Source organism: Salvelinus namaycush, unplaced genomic scaffold, assembly GCF_016432855.1.
Source record: "Salvelinus namaycush isolate Seneca unplaced genomic scaffold, SaNama_1.0 Scaffold213, whole genome shotgun sequence".
Taxonomy (NCBI): Eukaryota; Metazoa; Chordata; class Actinopteri; order Salmoniformes; family Salmonidae; genus Salvelinus; species Salvelinus namaycush.
In genome coordinates this window covers 60,721-73,381 of record NW_024058931.1, presented here as the reverse complement: position 1 = coordinate 73,381, position 12,661 = coordinate 60,721, and the positions used below count along the sequence as shown (strand labels likewise).

The window sequence follows — 12,661 nt, the reverse complement described above, 5'->3', positions numbered from 1 at the left end:
CTATCTCTCTCAGAATGACCTTCTTGATCCAAATCAGTCAGGTTTCAAGACTAGTCATTCAACTGAGACTGCTCTTCTCTGTATCACGGAGGCGCTCCGCACTGCTAAAGCTAACTCTCTCTCCTCTGCTCTCATCCTTCTAGACCTATCGGCTGCCTTCGATACTGTGAACCATCAGATCCTCCTCTCCACCCTCTCCGAGTTGGGCATCTCCGGCGCGGCCCACGCTTGGATTGCGTCCTACCTGACAGGTCGCTCCTACCAGGTGGCGTGGCGAGAATCTGTCTCCTCACCACGCGCTCTCACCACTGGTGTCCCCCAGGGCTCTGTTCTAGGCCCTCTCCTATTCTCGCTATACACCAAGTCACTTGGCTCTGTCATAACCTCACATGGTCTCTCCTATCATTGCTATGCAGACGACACACAATTAATCTTCTCCTTTCCCCCTTCTGATGACCAGGTGGCGAATCGCATCTCTGCATGTCTGGCAGACATATCAGTGTGGATGACGGATCACCACCTCAAGCTGAACCTCGGCAAGACGGAGCTGCTCTTCCTCCCGGGGAAGGACTGCCCGTTCCATGATCTCGCCATCACGGTTGACAACTCCATTGTGTCCTCCTCCCAGAGCGCTAAGAACCTTGGCGTGATCCTGGACAACACCCTGTCGTTCTCAACTAACATCAAGGCGGTGGCCCGTTCCTGTAGGTTCATGCTCTACAACATCCGCAGAGTACGACCCTGCCTCACACAGGAAGCGGCGCAGGTCCTAATCCAGGCACTTGTCATCTCCCGTCTGGATTACTGCAACTCGCTGTTGGCTGGGCTCCCTGCCTGTGCCATTAAACCCCTACAACTCATCCAGAACGCCGCAGCCCGTCTGGTGTTCAACCTTCCCAAGTTCTCTCACGTCACCCCGCTCCTCCGCTCTCTCCACTGGCTTCCAGTTGAAGCTCGCATCCGCTACAAGACCATGGTGCTTGCCTACGGAGCTGTGAGGGGAACGGCACCTCAGTACCTTCAGGCTCTGATCAGGCCCTACACCCAAACAAGGGCACTGCGTTCATCCACCTCTGGCCTGCTCGCCTCCCTACCACTGAGGAAGTACAGTTCCCGCTCAGCCCAGTCAAAACTGTTCGCTGCTCTGGCACCCCAATGGTGGAACAAACTCCCTCACGACGCCAGGACAGCGGAGTCAATCACCACCTTCCGGAGACACCTGAAACCCCACCTCTTTAAGGAATACCTAGGATAGGATAAAGTAATCCTTCTAACCCCCCCCCTTAAAAGATTTAGATGCACTATTGTAAAGTGGCTGTTCCACTGGATATCATAAGGTGAATGCACCAATTTGTAAGTCGCTCTGGATAAGAGCGTCTGCTAAATGACTTAAATGTAATGTAAATGTAAATAACAGGTGGGATATCTAACAACACTATAGGTAGGTGTTATAACAGGTGGGATATCTAACAACACTATAGGTAGGTGTTATAACAGGTAGGATATCTAACAACACTATAGGTAGGTGTTATAACAGGTGGGATATCTAACACTATAGGTAGGTGTTATAACAGGTAGGATATCTAACAACACTATAGGTAGGTGTTATAACAGGTGGGATATCTAACAACACTATAGGTAGGTGTTATAACAGGTAGGATATGTAACAACACTATAGGTAGGTGTTATAACAGGTGGGATATCTAACAACACTATAGGTAGGTGTTATAACAGGTGGGATACCTAACAACACTATAGGTAGGTGTTATAACAGGTAGGATATCTAACAACACTATAGGTAGGTGTTATAACAGGTGGGATATCTAACAACACTATAGGTAGGTGTTATAACAGGTGGGATATCTAACAACACTATAGGTAGGTGTTATAACAGGTGGGATATCTAACAACACTATAGGTAGGTGTTATAACAGGTGGGATGTCTAACAACACTATAGGTAGGTGTTATAACAGGTAGGATATCTAACAACACTATAGGTAGATGTTATAACAGGTAGGATATCTAACAACACTATAGGTAGGTGTTATAACAGGTGGGATATCTAACAACACTATAGGTAGGTGTTATAACAGGTGGGATATCTAATAACACTATAGGTAGGTGTTATAACAGGTAGGATATCTAACAACACTATAGGTAGGTGTTATAACAGGTGGGATATCTAACAACACTATAGGTAGGTGTTATAACAGGTGGGATATGGACCAATAACTGGGATATCTAACAACACTATAGGTAGGTGTTATAACAGGTAGAATATCTAACAACACTATAGGTAGGTGTTATAACAGGTAGAATATCTAACAACACTATAGGTAGGTGTTATAACAGGTGGGATACCTAACAACACTGTAGGTAGGTGTTATAACAGGTTGGATATCTAACACTATAGGTAGGTGTTATAACAGGTGGGCTATCTAACACTATAGGTAGGTGTTATAACAGGTTGGATATCTAACACTATAGGTAGGTGTTATAACAGGTTGGATATCTAACACTATAGGTAGGTGTTATAACAGGTGGGATACCTAACAACACTATAGGTAGGTGTTATAACAGGTGGGATATCTAACAACACTATAGGTAGGTGTTATAACAGGTAAGTTATCTAACAACACTATAGGTAGGTGTTATAACAGGTAGGATATCTAACAACACTATAGATAGGTGTTATAACAGGTGGGATATCTAACAACACTATAGGTAGGTGTTATAACAGGTAGGATATCTAACAACACTATAGGTAGGTGTTATAACAAGTGGGATATCTAACAACACTATAGGTAGGTGTTATAACAGGTGGGATATCTAACAACACTATAGGTAGGTGTTATAACATGTGGGATATCTAACAACACTATAGGTAGGTGTTATAACAGGTGGGATATCTAACAACACTATAGGTAGGTGTTATAACAGGTGGGATATGTAACAACACTATATGTAGGTGTTATAACAGGTAGGATATCTAACAACACTATAGGTAGGTGTTATAACAGGTGAGATATCTAACAACACTATAGGTAGGTGTTATAACAGGTGGGATATCTAACACTATAGGTAGGTGTTATAACAGGTGGGATGTCTAACAACACGATAGGTAGGTGTTATAACAGGTGGGATATCTAACAACACTATAGGTAGGTGTTATAACAGGTAGGATATGTAACAACACTATAGGTAGGTGTTATAACAGGTGGGATATCTAACAACACTATAGGTAGGTGTTATAACAGGTGGGATACCTAACAACACTATAGGTAGGTGTTATAACAGGTGGGATATCTAACAACACTATAGGTAGGTGTTATAACAGGTGGGATATCTAACAACACTATAGGTAGGTGTTATAACAGGTAGGATATGTAACAACACTATAGGTAGGTGTTATAACAGGTGGGATATCTAACAACACTATAGGTAGGTGTTATAACAGGTAGGATATCTAACAACACTATAGGTTGGTTTTATAACAGGTGGGATATCTAACAACACTATAGGTAGGTGTTATAACAGGTGGGATATCTAACAACACTATAGGTAGGTGTTATAACAGGTGGGATATCTAACAACACTATAGGTAGGTGTTATAAGAGGTGGGCTATCTAACAACACTATAGGTAGGTGTTATAACAGGTGGGATATCTAACAACACTGTAGGTAGGTGTTATAACAGGTGGAATATCTAACAACACTATAGGTAGGTGTTATAACAGGTGGGATATCTAACAACACTGTAGGTAGGTGTTATAACAGGTGGGATATCTAACAACACTGTAGGTAGGTGTTATAACAGGTGGGATATCTAACAACACTGTAGGTAGGTGTTATAACAGGTGGGCTATCTAATACTATAGGTAGGTGTTATAACAGGTGCACACGTCAAAATGAGGGGATATCCTTCTTTAAGTGCTCTTTGCTGAAAAACAAACTCCAGATTGTGGCTTTATGTTAATTCAATAGGGTTTTTATACTCATATTTATTGACAACCTCTTCTTTATCAGATAACTGATGGTTTACAAAATAATCTATACAATAGGTGAAAGCAGTGGTCCTAGTAAATAATGAAAGTTACCAGCACAGCACACCCACTGACGATACATTAGAATTAGCTTATAATCATTACCGAAATGAAGGTTCTCATTACCGAAACGGGCCTAAAAATGATGCGGTAATGAGAAATGTGTGTTTTGGTAATGAGAGGTCCTTAACAGGAGACAGACATTATGAGTCAGCAAACTACTGACCACATCACTAAAGCCCATTCATGTCTCCATGTTGGTAAGGTAATGGGTCTCTAAGTGTTTACCACATCACTAAAGCCCATTCATGTCTCCATGCTGGTAAGGTAATGGTTCTCTAAGTGTTTACCACATCACTAAAGCTCATTCATGCCTCCATGCTGGTAAGGTAATGGTTCTCTAAGTGTTTACCACATCACTAAAGCCCATTCATGTCTCCATGCTGGTAAGGTAATGGTTCTCTAAGTGTTTACCACATTACTAAAGCCCATTCATGTCTCCATGCTGGTAAGGTAATGGGTCTCTAAGTGTTTACCACATCACTAAAGCCCATTCATGTCTCCATGTTGGTAAGGTAATGGTTCTCGACGAGGTTTACCACATCACTAAAGCCCATTCATGTCTCCATGTTGGTAAGGTAATGGTTCTCTAAGTGTTTACCACATCACTAAAGCCCATTCATGTCTCCATGCTGGTAAGGTAATGGTTCTCTAAGTGTTTACCACATTTTTATTTATTTTTTTATTTCACCTTTATTTAACCAGGTAGGCAAATTGAGAACACGTTCTCATTTACAATTGCGACCTGGCCAAGATAAAGCAAAGCAGTTCGACACATACAACAACACATAGTTACACATGGAGTAAAACAAACATACAGTCAATAATACAGTGAAAAATAAGTCTATATACAATATGAGCAAGTGAGGTGAGATAAGGGAGGTGAAGGCAAACAAAATATATATATAAATAAAAAAATATATAAAAAGGCCATGGTGGCGAAGTAAATACAATATAGCAAGTAAAAAAAAGAAAAAAAGTAGAGATAGTAGAGATAGAAAAAAGTAGAGATAGAAATAATGGGGTGCAAAGGAGCAAAATAAATAAATAAATACAGTAGGTAAAGAGGTAGTTGTTTGGGATAAATTATAGATGGGCTATGTACAGGTGCAGTAATCTATGAGCTGCTCTGACAGCTGGTGCTTAAAGCTAGTGAGGGAGATAAGTGTTTCCAGTTTCAGAGATTTTTGTAGTTCGTTCCAGTCATTGGCAGCAGAGAACTGGAAGGAGAGGCGGCCAAAGGAAGAATTGGTTTTGGGGGTGACCAGAGAGATATACCTGCTGGAGCGCGTGCTACAGGTAGGTGCTGCTATGGTGACCAGCGAGCTGAGATAAGGGGGGACTTTACCTAGCAGGGTCTTGTAGATGACCTGGAGCCAGTGGGTTTGGCGACGAGTATGAAGCGAGGGCCAGCCAACGAGAGTGTACAGGTCGCAGTGGTGGGTAGTATATGGGGCTTTGGTGACAAAACGGATGGCGCTGTGATAGACTGCATCCAATTTATTGAGTAGGGTTTTGGAGGCTATTTTGTAAATGACATCACCGAAGTCGAGGATTGGTAGGATGGTCAGTTTTACAAGGGTATGTTTGGCAGCATGAGTGAAGGATGCTTTGTTGCGGAATAGGAAGCCAATTCTAGATTTAACTTTGGATTGGAGATGTTTGATGCGAGTCTGGAAGGAGAGTTTACAGTCTAACCAGACACCTAGGTATTTGTAGTTGTCCACATATTCTAAGTCAGAGCCGTCCAGAGTAGTGATGTTGGACAGGCGGGCAGGTGCAGGCAGCGATCGGTTGAAGAGCATGCATTTAGTTTTACTTGTATTTAAGAGCAAATGGAGGCCACGGAAGGAGAGTTGTATGGCATTGAAGCTCGCCTGGAGGGTTGTTAACACAGTGTCAAAAGAAGGGCCAGAAGTATACAGAATAGTGTCGTCTGCGTAGTGATGGATCAGAGAATCACCAGCAGCAAGAGCGACATCATTGATGTATACAGAGAAGAGAGTCGGTCCAAGAATTGAACCCTGTGGCACCCCCATAGAGACTGCCAGAGGCCCGGACAACAGACCCTCCGATTTGACACACTGAACTCGATCAGAGAAGTAGTTGGTGAACCAGGCGAGGCAATCATTAGAGAAACCAAGGCTGTCGAGTCTGCCGATGAGGATGTGGTGATTGACAGAGTCAAAAGCCTTGGCCAGGTCAATGAATACGGCTGCACAGTATTGTTTCCTATCGATGGCGGTTAAGATATCGTTTATGACCTTGAGCGTGGCTGAGGTGCACCCATGACCAGCTCTGAAACCAGATTGCATAGCGGAGAAGGTATGGTGGGATTCGAAATGGTCGGTAATCTGTTTGTTGACTTGGCTTTCGAAGACCTTAGAAAGGCAGGGTAGGATAGATATAGGTCTGTAGCTGTTAGGGTCAAGAGTGTCCCCCCCTTTGAAGAGGGGGATAACCGCAGCTGCTTTCCAATCTTTGGGAATCTCAGACGACACGAAAGAGAGGTTGAAAAGGCTAGTAATAGGGGTGGCAACAATTTCAGCAGATAGTTTTAGAAAGAAAGGGTCCAGATTATCTAGCCCGGCTGATTTGTAAGGGTCCAGATTTTGCAGCTCTTTCAGAACATCAGCTGACTGTATTTGGGAGAAAGAGAAATGGGGAAGGCTTGGGCGAGTAGCAGAGGGGAGGGCAGTGCTGTTGACCGGGGTAGGGGTAGCCAGGTGGAAAGCATGGCCAGCCGTAGAAAAATGCTTATTGAAATTCTCAATTATAGTGGATTTGTCGGTGGTGACAGTGTTTCCTATCTTCAGTGCAGTTGGAAGCTGGGAGGAGGTGTTCTTATTCTCCATGGACTTTACAGTGTCCCAGAACTTTTTTGAATTTGTGTTGCAGGAAGCAAATTTCTGCTTGAAAAAGCTAGCCTTGGCTTTTCTAACTGCCTGTGTATATTGGTTTCTAGCTTCCCTGAAAAGTTGCATATCACGGGGGCTGTTCGATGCTAATGCAGAACGCCATAGGATGTTTTTCTGTTGGTTAAGGGCAGTCAGGTCAGGAGAGAACCAAGGGCTATATCTGTTCCTGGTTCTAAATTTCTTGAATGGGGCATGCTTATTCAAGATGGTGAGAAAGGCATTTAAAAAAAATATCCAGGCATCCTCTACTGACGGGATGAGATCAATATCCTTCCAGGATACCTCGGCCAGGTCGATCAGAAAGGCCTGCTCGCTGAAGTGTTTCAGGGAGCGTTTGACAGTGATGAGTGGAGGTCGTTTGACCGCTGACCCATTACGGATGCAGGCAATGAGGCAGTGATCGCTGAGATCTTGGTTGAAAACAGCAGAGGTGTATTTGGAGGGCAAGTTGGTTAGGATGATATCTATGAGGGTGCCCGTGTTTACGGAATTGGGGTGGTACCTGGTAGGTTCATTGATAATTTGTGTGAGATTGAGGGCATCAAGCTTAGATTGTAGGATGGCTGGGGTGTTAAGCATGTTCCAATTTAGGTCGCCTAGCAGCACGAGCTCTGAAGATAGATGGGGGGCAATCAGTTCACATATGGTGTCCAGAGCACAGCTGGGGGCAGAGGGTGGTCTATAGCAGGCGGCAACGGTGAGAGACTTGTTTTTAGAGAGGTGGATTTTTAAAAGTAGAAGTTCAAATTGTTTGGGAACAGACCTGGATAGTAAAACAGAACTCTGCAGGCAATCCTTGCAGTAGATTGCAACACCGCCCCCTTTGGCCGTTCTATCTTGTCTGAAAATCTTGTAGTTGGGGATGAAAATGTCAGAATTTTTGGTGGTCTTTCTAAGCCAGGATTCAGACACGGCTAAAACATCCGGGTTGGCAGAGTGAGCTAAAGCAGTGAACAAAACAAACTTAGGGAGGAGGCTTCTAATGTTAACATGCATGAAACCAAGGCTATTACGGTTACAGAAGTCATCAAAAGAGAGCGCCTGGGGAATAGGAGTGGAGCTAGGTACTGCAGGGCCTGGATTCACCTCTACATCACCAGAGGAACAGAGGAGGAGTAGGATAAGGGTACGGCTAAAAGCTATGAGAATTGGTCGTCTAGAACGTCTAGAACAGAGAGTAAAAGGACGTTTCTGGGGGCGATAAAATAGCTTCAAGGAATAATGTACAGACAAAGGTATGGTAGGATGTGAATACAGTGGAGGTAAACCTAGGTATTGAGTGATGATGAGAGAGATATTGTCTCTAGAAACATCATTGAAACCAGGTGATGTCATCGCATATGTGGGTGGTGGAACTGAAAGGTTGGATATGGTATAGTGAGCAGGGCTAGAGGCCCTACAGTGAAATAAGCCAATAAACACTAACCAGAACAGCAATGGACAAGGCATATTTACATTAAGGAGAGGCATGCTTAATCGAGTGATCAATAAGGGTCCAGTGAGTAGAGGTTGGTTGGGGTCACGGCGATCCAGACAGCTGGCCGGGTAGATGGCTATCGGTAGCAAGATAGCATAGGATGGAGGTCTATTTTTTAGACACCTCGTGCGTTTCCGTCGGTAGATTAGTGGGGTTCCGTGTCTTGTAGAGGGGATCAATCCAATTGGCAAAATAGATATAGTGACCCAAGAAAAAAATAGTCCGATATACTTATTCAGATAGCAGCCGATAAGACAGCTAACGATTAGCGGGCCCCAGATGAGCGTTCAGGTAACGTCGCGACGGAGGTGCCAGTTGGATAACTCCCTCGGGCAGATAACGTCGGCAGTCAATCGTGAAGGCCCGGTGGGGCTCCGTATCTGCAGCAAAAAAAAAAACGGGTCCGGATAGGTGACTGTAGCCCAGGAATGGCTGATGAAACTCCTCAGCTGGCTAGCTCCGGAATAATTTAAGTTTGCTCCGGGATCGACGTAAGCCAATAGTCACACGGTTTGCAGCTAGCTAGCTGCGAAATCAAGGTGCAAATGTCCAGAGCCTGCGGCTGAAATCCGGGGAAACTGAGAGAAAAAAAAAAAAAAAAGGCCCGGTATGCTCCGGTCCGAGTCGCGTTGCACAAAAGTGCCGGTAGATTATCGAGCTAAAGGAATAGCTGATGACCACAAAACGTGGGCAGCTGAAACACCAACGCTAGCCAGCAAGCCGGCTAACTTCTGGGCAGCTTCAGATTAGCTTTCGGCTAGCTTCTGGTTAGCTTTCTGGCTAACTTCTGATTAGCCCCTGGTTAGCTTCCACTGTGGATTTTCAGATTTGAGGTAAATAATACTTTTTTTTTGTTGTAATTGGTGAGGCGGGTTGCAGGAAAGCTTTTGTAGTTGAGTTCTTGGATAATAAAAAATATAAAAGATATGCGAAGAAGGTGTAAATATATATGTAAATATATATATACAGGACAAGACAGTACGAGGACAAAAATGACGTCTGAACTGCTAAGCCATCTTGGAACATCACTAAAGCCCATTCATGTCTCCATGCTGGTAAGGTAATGGGTCTCTAAGTGTTTACCACATCACTAAAGCCCATTCATGTCTCCATGTTGGTAAGGTAATGGTTCTCGACGAGGTTTACCACATCACTAAAGCCCATTCATGTCTCCATGTTGGTAAGGTAATGGTTCTCTAAGTGTTTACCACATCACTAAAGCCCATTCATGTCTCCATGTTGGTAAGGTAATGGTTCTCTATGTGTTTACCACATCACTAAAGCCCATTCATGTCTCCATGTTGGTAAGGTAATGGTTCTCTAAGTTTTCCCCAATTTTTTGTCATTTCGGTAATGTCAAGGTCAAGTATCGTAAAGGGGGTGTTTGAGAATAAGATCCTCATTCTGAATGCATATGTGAAAAATGTTAACGAACTTGGGCTCATCTAAGGGCTACTCCACTAGATGATGCATCCTGGGTGAATAAGGGCTACTCCACTAGATGATGCATCCTGGGTGAATAAGGACTACTCCACTAGATGATGCATCCTGGGTGAATAAGGGATACTCCACTAGATGATGCATCCTGGGTGAATAAGGGCTACTCCACTAGATGATGCATCCTGGGTAAATAAGGGCTACTCCACTAGATGATGCATCCTGGGTGAATAAGGGCTACTCCACTAGATGATGCATCCTGGGTGAATAAGGGCTACTCCACTAGATGATGCATCCTGGGTGAATAAGGGCTACTCCACTAGATGATGCATCCTGGGTGAATAAGGGCTACTCCACTAGATGATGCATCCTGGGTGAATAAGGGCTACTCCACTAGATGATGCATCCTGGGTGAATAAGGGCTACTCCACTAGATGATGCATCCTGGGTGAATAAGGGCTACTCCACTAGATGATGCATCCTGGGTGAATAAGGGCTACTCCACTAGATGATGCATCCTGGGTGAATAAGGGCTACTCCACTAGATGATGCATCCTGGGTGAATAAGGGCTACTCCACTAGATGATGCATCCTGGGTAAATAAGGGCTACTCCACTAGATGATGCATTCTGGGTGAATAAGGGCTACTCCACTAGATGATGCATCCTGGGTGAATAAGGGCTACTCCACTAGATGATGCATCCTGGGTGAATAAGGGCTACTCCACTAGATGATGCATCCTGGGTGAATAAGGGCTACTCCACTAGATGATGCATTCTGGGTGAATAAGGGCTACTCCACTAGATGATGCATCCTGGGTGAATAAGGGCTACTCCACTAGATGATGCATCCTGGGTGAATAAAGGCTACTCCACTAGATGATGCATCCTGGGTGAATAAGGGCTACTCCACTAGATGATGCATCCTGGGTGAATAAGGACTACTCCACTAGATGATGCATCCTGGGTGAATAAGGGCTACTCCACTAGATGATGCATCCTGGGTGAATAAGGGCTACTCCACTAGATGATGCATCCTGGGTGAATAACATTTGTAAAAACAAATATTGGAGTTTTTACAGCAACTTGAACAAGTGTTACGGTAATGAGAAATATGTCCACAGACACTTTTCATGGGAATCACCTCTTTCACCACATGATTTAGAAACCTAATTCCAACGGTCCATTATTCCTGTCATGGGAATCACCTCTTTCACCACATGATTTAGAAACCTAATTCCAACGGTCCATTATTCCTGTCATGGGAATCACCTCTTTCACCACATGATTTAGAAACCTAATTCCAACGGTCCATTATTCCTGTCATGGGAATCACCTCTTTCACCACATGATTTAGAAACCTAATTCCAACGGTCCATTATTCCTGTCATGAGAATCACCTCTTTCACCACATGATTCTGAAACCTAATTCCAACGGTCCATTATTCCTGTCATGAGAATCACCTCTTTCACCACATGATTCTGAAACCTAATTCCAACGGTCCATTATTCCTGTCATGAGAATCACCTCTTTCACCACATGATTCTGAAACCTAATTCCAACGGTTCATTATTCCTGTCATGAGAATCACCTCTTTCACCACATGATTTAGAAACCTAATTCCAACGGTTCATTATTCCTGTCATGAGAATCACCTCTTTCACCACATGATTCTGAAACCTAATTCCAACGGTCCATTATTCCTGTCATGAGAATCACCTCTTTCACCACATGATTTAGAAACCTAATTCCAACGGTCCATTTTTCCTGTCATGGAAAGACATGTTGAACACTCTTTAGATTAAAATGTAGATTTTTAACAAATCACTTAATTTCAATAGCTCATTCACAATGTGACCGAGAAACCTAAAACCAACTTAGGATCGTTCACAGGGTAGGTTTTCCCATAGGATTGTTCAACCTATGGTTCACCCATAAAGCACTTACACGTTTATATATAAATATGAGTAACTTTTAAATTTCAATACCTCGCCTTCAAACATGTGACCTAGCAATATTCAAGGACTGAAGAGTTTGTGCCCCCGTTTTTAAGACACTACTTACCGGTGTTACTCAGATCTCCCGTCTCCTCTTCCTCCTCCTCTTTCAACGTGACAGTAATCTGCCCCTCCTCTTCTTCCTCTTTCAACGTGACAGTAATCTCCCCCTCCTCTTCTTCCTCTTTCAACGTGACAGTAATCTCCCCCTCTATCTTCACTCCGAAAACTTCTTCCTCCTCCTCTTTCACTCTGAAAGCTTCTTTCTCTTCTTCTTTCACAGTAACATCCTCCTCCTCTTTGACTCTGAAAGCTTCTTTCTCTTCTGTCACAGTAACTTCTTCCTCCTCTTCTTTCACAGTAACATCCACCTCCTCTTTCACTCTGAAAGCTTCTTCCTCCTCTTCTTTCACAGTAACAGCCTCGTTTTCTACTTCTTGTTTAACTGTAACAGCCTCTTCTTCTTCCTCCGTCCAGCAGACCTCTTCTTTATCAGAGTGGCTTAGTGAACTCATGGTCGGGGATGTTAACTAGCTAGCTACTTAGCATTAGCGATTAGCCTAGTGCAAAGCTAATTTAGCAAGCCAGCTACCTGACAAACAACGTAAATATTAACGTTACAGTAAATGGGCCAACAAGTAGACACGACAGAAGTATGTTTAAAACACAGTGACTGTTTTCAGCAATGTTGGCTACGGAGGTGGCTGACTAACTGTTGTTACTGTTGA

At 43.6% G+C, this 12,661-nt stretch overlaps 1 protein-coding gene across 1 annotated transcript in view; it reads right to left on the bottom strand.

Annotated features, from left to right (window-relative positions):
* LOC120038322 (zinc finger protein 436-like) overlaps positions 1-12,087 on the bottom strand; it is a 44,509-nt gene extending 32,422 nt beyond the window's left edge. The window contains exon 1 of the mRNA XM_038984115.1: positions 12,001-12,087. The gene's annotated coding sequence lies outside the window, so the exon portion shown is untranslated. The remainder of the gene's footprint in view (positions 1-12,000) is intronic.
* Between the last annotated feature and the right edge of the window lie 574 nt (positions 12,088-12,661).